The following is a 7,258-nucleotide window of genomic DNA, read 5'->3' as shown; positions in this document are numbered from 1 at the left end:
CCTGCAGGAGTCATCTGGCGATTCTGCGGAAAGCTGGGGCGCGGAGTCTGCATAGTCTTCATCCCCGGACGCTGGAACTGAGGGCTGGGGCGCTGGAATGACTGCTGATCGGGGCGCTGGAATGACTGCTGCCCAAAATTCCCACTTGGACCCCCTGCACGGAGCGGTGTCCCTTGCTGTGGAGCAAAGCGAGGGCGAGTGTTGCTTCCTGATGACGACTGGGAGTTAAATTTCCTCTTCATCTCCCCGAGCTCATTCCTCTTGTGCTCCAGGCCAATTGCTTTGTCTAACATCTTCTGGAAGCTAGGGAAGGTGTGCGACATCAGCTGGTATTGGAGTGGCCCAATCAAACCATCCAAGAACAGCTCCTGCTTCTGCTCATCATCAGCAACATCTTTAGGTGCATAGCGGGACAACTGGACAAACTTGTCCCTGTACTCAGCCACTGTCATTTTACCCTGCTTAAGAGCAAGGAACTCCTTCTTTTTGAGCTTCATTAATCCAGAAGGAATGTGGTGACTTCTGAAGTTAGTCCGGAATTCCTCCCAAGTAATGCCATTAGCAATGGCATGGGTGGTGGTGTAAGCATCCCACCAATCTGCAGCTGGCCCTTCCAGGCGTCCTGAAGCATACAGGACCTTCTCCCTGTCAGAACACTGGGTGATATTCAGCATCTTCTCCACGGTTTTCAACCAGTCATCAGCATCTAACGGATCTGGAGAATGTGAAAACGTTGGGGGCTTGTGGCTCATGAACTCCCTGTGCCTGTCCCTTGGTGGCGGCTGCTGCTGGTTGTTGTTGTTGTTGTTGTTGTTCAGCTGAGCCTGTAAGGCAGCCACGGTGTTGGTCGGTCCGGCGAGAAGCTGAGTCTGGGCTGCTAGAAACTGCTCCATCCCTGCAGGTGCTTGCTGGTTCTGTTGCGGAGCGGGGTTGGGATTGCTGCTGTTGTCCTATGACGAGGCACTGCGGGACGGTCAACTCCTGATCCGGACCTGGTATTTACCATCTGAGCGTTAGAGACAATAGATTTAGATAGGTGTGTGAAGGAATGACTGAGAAAGATAAAACGACAAGATATAAAAGTAAAACAGATTCTGTTAGCTCCGTTTAATTAGGTGTGGCCGTCAGAAGAAGAGTCCATAATTACTGAAAAATGACCAAGTCGTAACTTATTAAATTTTTAAACCAACCCAACTGGAATCACCTCAATCGGACTTCTGGATCTCGAGTTACAAAATTAACAAGCTGACAGTGTCGGTCGACAGTTTCAGATTCTGATTGCTTTACTAATTCGCATACATCTCCCAGACAGATCCTCCAAAACTTCTGAAACATTTACAGAAAATACTCCACAAAATTCTAAAACTAACCCCACTGATTTCATGTCATTTGGACTCCTGTAGCTCGAGATATAAATAAAACAGTACTGGCGTGTCAATTAATGTCGAGAACAGATTTGAACATCGCATAGCTTGCATGATAGATAGATTTAGACAGATGGTAGATCATGATTAAGAAAGATTAGAAGCTGATTTAGAATAGAATTAGAACCCAACCAAGCACTTTTATTACTAAGATCGGTATCGTGTGGCAATTACCCCACATACCACACTCATTACAAAGATCCAATTCAAACATGTAACACAAAACCAAGCATCTAAGCACACTTTAACTAACACACTCGAGCGATGTCTAACGATTACAAGAATTTTAAGCTAAACACTCCTAACTCCTAGAGATCTTCTGCGGCGGCACCGGGCGAGTCATAGCGGGGACGCTTAGGTGACGGCGACGAAGCGGGAAAATCAGCATACTCTTGCGGCGGCGGTGCCCCCGTCGCGGAAGCCACTAGCACATCTCTCTCCCACCGGACTTCATGAAGCTCCCGTTGAAGCTCAACGATGTGGTTGTTTGCTTCATTCAAAGCGGTGAGAGCTGCCGACGTGTACTTGCGAAGGAAATCCGTGGCCATGTCAACCCCATCATTAGTAGCTATGAAGGTTCTTACTTCTCCACTAGCTCTGGATGGAAGGAACCGATGATATGTGTGCTGTAGCCGTGGCCGTTCCTTGTGGGAGAGGACCTCAAGTGCCCTCCTAGCTGCCTCGGCAATGCCGGACTCCATGGTCCTCCTTGTTGCCACATCATGGTGAACAGCCTTCACCTCCCATCCTCTTTCGTGCTCCTCACGAAGGACAACCTTCACCTCCCAGAAAGTGGGATAGCGAGGGTGGGTGAACCGAGCACACTTGTAGATAGGCCTCATGTTGTACCCCAGTGATGACAAGTCCACCTGAGTATGTCGGCCATGTGCACTCCTTGGCCATAGTCTTCCTTCACCCACTTGATCCATCTCTCTGGCTCGGAATCTGCTTCGGGCTCTTCATCTGACAAGTCGACGACCGGCATGGGCGCCGGGGCTGGTGCAGGAGCTGGTGCCGGTGCTGGTGACGGTGCTGGTGATGGTGTGGTCTCCTGCTCCACGGGCACGGCGTCCTCGTCAGTGTCATCCCCCGGGTGCTGGAAGTAGTATTCTTCCTCTTCCTCCTCGTCCCTAGGCTCCATGGGTTGATACGATGCGATGCTATGACACGGGGGACGGGTGCTCTTGCGTGCTGTCAACCGGGTGCGAGCCATCTAACAGAAAGAAAGAAGAAAATTTTTTAGAATAAAATTTTGAACGAACCAAAATAATAATAAAATAAAAGATTAAAATAGCAACAAGGTTGAGACAAATCAAGTTTAGGAATAATTAAGTAGATTTAAATTAAGAAAAGGTAGGAATGGCTACTAGATTATTATAATCCTTAAATACGACCATTTTCTAACTAGGCTAACGTCCTACAGTCAACACGGCTCTGGTACCACTTTTGTCACACCTGATTTTAAGGACAAAATCGAGTGCATTAAATACATGTGCACCAGGATCAAGTTACACACATGTACGACAATAGTGAATAACAAAGGCAGTGCTAAATTGAATAGAGAGAGTATTAAACATTATTACATGACCGAAAGTCTCAATAAAACATAAGCCTAATTTATTACGCAGCGGAACTCCAAAAACGACGACGATTCCACAGGCAGCTGACTGAAGAAACGTACGCCTAGAACTCCTCAAAGTCGTGTAGATACTCCTCTTCCCAATTAGCTGGGTCTGAACAGCGGTTTTGCAAGGGTGAGTACACTTATGGTTGGTACTCAACAAGTCGTGGGGAATAGTGTAGTGAAAGGCAAATCAAGGTATGGCTAGGGCATATTTAGCATTCGCTTTTAATTAAGTTGGTCAAGTTTTAGGTCCCTAGTGGGTATAGTGTCTTAGCCAAGCCCACTTCCCAAGAGAGCGAGTGCTATATCCCATCAACGCCTCCCCTCTTGCCCTTTCGGTAAGATTACCCCAAACTAGAGTTTCTAATTATTCAGCCAAGACCAGAGCCATTTAGTCTTGTGGTAGCCCTGTTTTCCTGGGTGGTCGCTCCATGTTCCGATTAATCATACATGATCTTGTATTAATGAAAGGTATAACGGAAGTAAAGCAAGATTAAACATTGTGTGTAGTTAAACCATCATACCAAGTAAGCACTAAGCATGAGCTACCCAACATAAAGTAAACCGGTTGGTCAAGGCAAAGGTAATTCAATCTAGGCGAACCTTAATTGGCACCCACCAATTTAATCTTAACATGTGCATAGCAATAATGTTGAGTACGAGAAAGTAAAGGTGTATAGGATGAAAAGTAGTGATCAAGGACACGACTTGCCTTCTTGGCCTTGCTCCTGCTGTTCGTACTCCTCGAAGGCTTGGTCTTCAACTCCCTCGAACGACGGGACGTCTACACGCGTCACACGAGCACATACAAGCAAACATGGCCAAAAAGTAAGAAAACAGTACACCAATCATAGTTAAACAGAGAAAACAAGCTTGAAAAGTTGATCTACGCTTTAAAACGAACACGTGGATATAAAGAACGCGAAAAACGGAGTTAAAAAGCAAAAGATATGATGAAAACAAGATCCAGGGGCTTTCCTGTGAGAAAAACAAATCTTTTAGGGCCAAACCGCGAAAACCGAGGGCTTATACGTAATTACGCGTATAAACCGAAGGTCTAACGTGCAAAAACTCAAACCCTGACGGCGGGTTGATTTTTGAAAAGTCCAAGGGTTAAACCGAAAAGTGCGAGGGCAGATCTGTGAATACTATTCAACGCGATCTGGACCGCGGGTTGATTTGCAAAAAAGGCGGGGGCTTAAGAGCAAAAACGGCGCGGCACGGCGCGGTTGACCGGTACGCGGCCGGATTGACTCGCCGCGAGCCGTCGGATATGAATCCGACGGTCGCGGTCGTCGATGACTCGCTGCGGCGGCGGGAAAAGAAACGGCCGGCGGCGGCGAGCGGCGGCGGGTCGCCGGAGTTGGCCGATAAGGCGCTCCGGGGCACGGTTTGGCGCGCGGATTGCACCATAAGAAAGAGGAGGTTACGGCGAACTCGTTTTGGGGGTCCTCGGCAACCGGAGCTCACCGGAGGCGGCGCTAGATGGCGGGGAAGAGGCGGCGGCGCTGGAGCTCGTGGCGGCTAGGGTTCGGGCGCTGCGGGTGCGGGTGGAGGAGACCGGGAGGGGCGGCGGCTTATATAGGGGTAGAGGGCTTGGAGATAGAGCGGCCCCGAGTTTGAATCGCGCGAGGAAACCGGAGCGGGGGCCGATGGGATTCCGGAGATGGCGGCGCGGCGGTTGCGGGAGAGTCCCAGTCGGAGGTGGGAGACGACGGGGAGGACCCACCTGTCGGCGGCCGCGGCGGTAGGCAGGCCGGAGCGGCTACGCGGGCCGGCGCACGGTCACGGGCCGGGGGAAGGAGGTGAAGCGGCGGGCCGCGGAGGTGGGGAGCTGGGCCGGCAAGGAGAAAAAGAGGAGGGGGCCGGCAGAGCTGCTGCGGCTGGGCCGCGCGGGAAGGTGGAGCGGGCCGAAGGAGCTGCGGTGCAGCTGGGCCGCAAGAGAAAGGAGGCGCGGGTGATGCTGGGCCGCAAGAAGAAAAAGAAAGGGGAGGAAAGGAGGATGCGGCCCAGGAGAGTAAAAAAGAAAAATAAAAGAGAGGGAGAAAGGTAAAAGGTTTTGGGAAATCAAATTTAAATTTGGAAATTCAAATTTTGATTCAAACTCAAGCAATCAAAATAAATACACCAGCATGAATGCACAAATAATCCCTATAATGAATTTAATTAAATTAAAGAAAATGAAATTAAATGCCTATAATTTAAATGACACCCTAACTTGAGCAAATTTTAATGAATTTGAATTCTTCAAAAATTTGGGTGTTACAATAAATCCACAAGCGCACGGATACAATTGTAGCTTTCACCTCAGAGTACTCCAAGAGTATCGAATCCAACGAAACGTTTGTGCACTAACTCTAAACTAATCGGTCCAAAGACACACCACGATATGTGGCGAGGGTAGAGAGGATTCCTTAGGTAGCACTTGAGGTAATTTAAAGATCGATCTTTTGATTAAGGATACTTGATTCAGGCATCGGCTAACCCCTGGTCTGCCACGTGACTCCAGCTAGCAGCTCTATGCTATATCAAAATGCGGAGGATTACAAAGGACTAATAGGGCTATCACCACCTACGGCCTACCTCGAGCAATCCGTGGGATATAAGGCAAACGAAGGATAACCCTTAGCCTAGACACCATGTCTACGCAATTGATTACTACTGCAGTCTCACTAGGTCTGAGCTCCCATAGCAGACATACAACACTCTGTATAAATACCGAGCTACGAACCCGCAAGTAAAGAGATCTTATCTCCCTTAGATATAAGTACTACTAGTGTATGTTGTATCAAGGTCTCAAGGCATACATAGGAGCATACAAGCCTATACTATGATAGCAAGAGTATATGACTAGCATACAAGCATATAAGCCGAGCATATATAAGAATAGCAAGGATAATATACTACGCATGCATATAAGAATAAAGTATAACACTATAAGAAGGAACCACAAATGGTAACTTACTATACTCCGAAGGAAACCAGCACCCGTAGATGTACAAGCCAGGAAGAGAGTGCCGACACCCCGGCACTGCTCCCAAACTACCCCTCACTCTCTCTATTCTAAGCACTAGCTAGGTAGTGCTCCGCCTTTGCAATGAGGCTCTAACTCTACTCCTCAGTAGTGTTTCTCAAAGTCGGTTGTGTCATCAAATGAGACCCCCTCTACTATTTGTAAAGTGGAGGTGCCTTGGGAGAGTGGAGATTCTCCAAGCATTTCAATGGAATCTCAAGGGAATATTCTTCTCCAACTCATCTCCTTGTGTCACCTAGCACAATCCGAGGCTTTGAGGCAGTAACTCCCGGGATAACAGCCATAACCGCCTTTAGGAAGTCACTAGGAGTCGACATGTGGAAGCTGAGCTCGAGGGCTGCCAGGGCTAGTTCGGTAGAACCATGGGTTCGGCCGAACCTTGGGCACCGCCTCTCGTGTTGTCTTTCATGTGGGACGCTGCCTGGTGGGCCCTCAGGTCGGTGTAGGGTGCACGCGCCAAATTAAGGTGGTTTACTCCTTGATGTGGACCCATGGATCCGTGTGCTCTTCCCTGATTGAACGGAGTTGTGTTTCTTTGCCTCTTGGGTGTGTTTTCTCCTTCTTTCTAAGGATAAGTTACCTGCATACAAATATTCACCAAAACATGTGGAAATGGCTAGTAAGAAACCCCTACCACTAGGTTGATGTTCATCTTTTCGATATTTATGGAGGAGTTGATGGCCTAGAATTGGTACTTAAGAGCTATCGACAACACCCCCACACTTAGCCTTTGCTCGTCCTCGAGTGAAGGGCAAGGTCTATGGTGGTAATAGAACTTCTTATGGTAAGCATCAAACATGTAAGAAATTCAAAGCCATACCTATACCTGTGAACTTTTGAAGTGTCTATCATGTTACCTTGGGTGGTTGATGACTGGAACAGTCTTGACTCAGATCCCCTCCACTCTGTCTCTCATAGTAACTTGGGTTTTTGGCAATGTTATTCAAAAGATAACCTTACTTAGCTCCTCCAATGATTCTCTCGGATCGCTCAATGTGTATGGTCCTCACCAAGGCATCAACTTGCCTTTCTTCACCCTACTTCTAATAAGGCTTATGTGGAGCTCAAGGTAGGGATAAAGATGAGGCATACCTACATCACATATGTTGCAAAACCAAAGACCGGATCCAAGTAGAATACAAGTCATATAAGCTGATCAAGATGTGCAAGTGTGTG

This window comes from Setaria viridis, chromosome 1 (assembly GCF_005286985.2).
Source record: "Setaria viridis chromosome 1, Setaria_viridis_v4.0, whole genome shotgun sequence".
NCBI classification, from domain to species: domain Eukaryota; kingdom Viridiplantae; phylum Streptophyta; class Magnoliopsida; order Poales; family Poaceae; genus Setaria; species Setaria viridis.
This window is presented reverse-complemented; position numbering follows the sequence as displayed.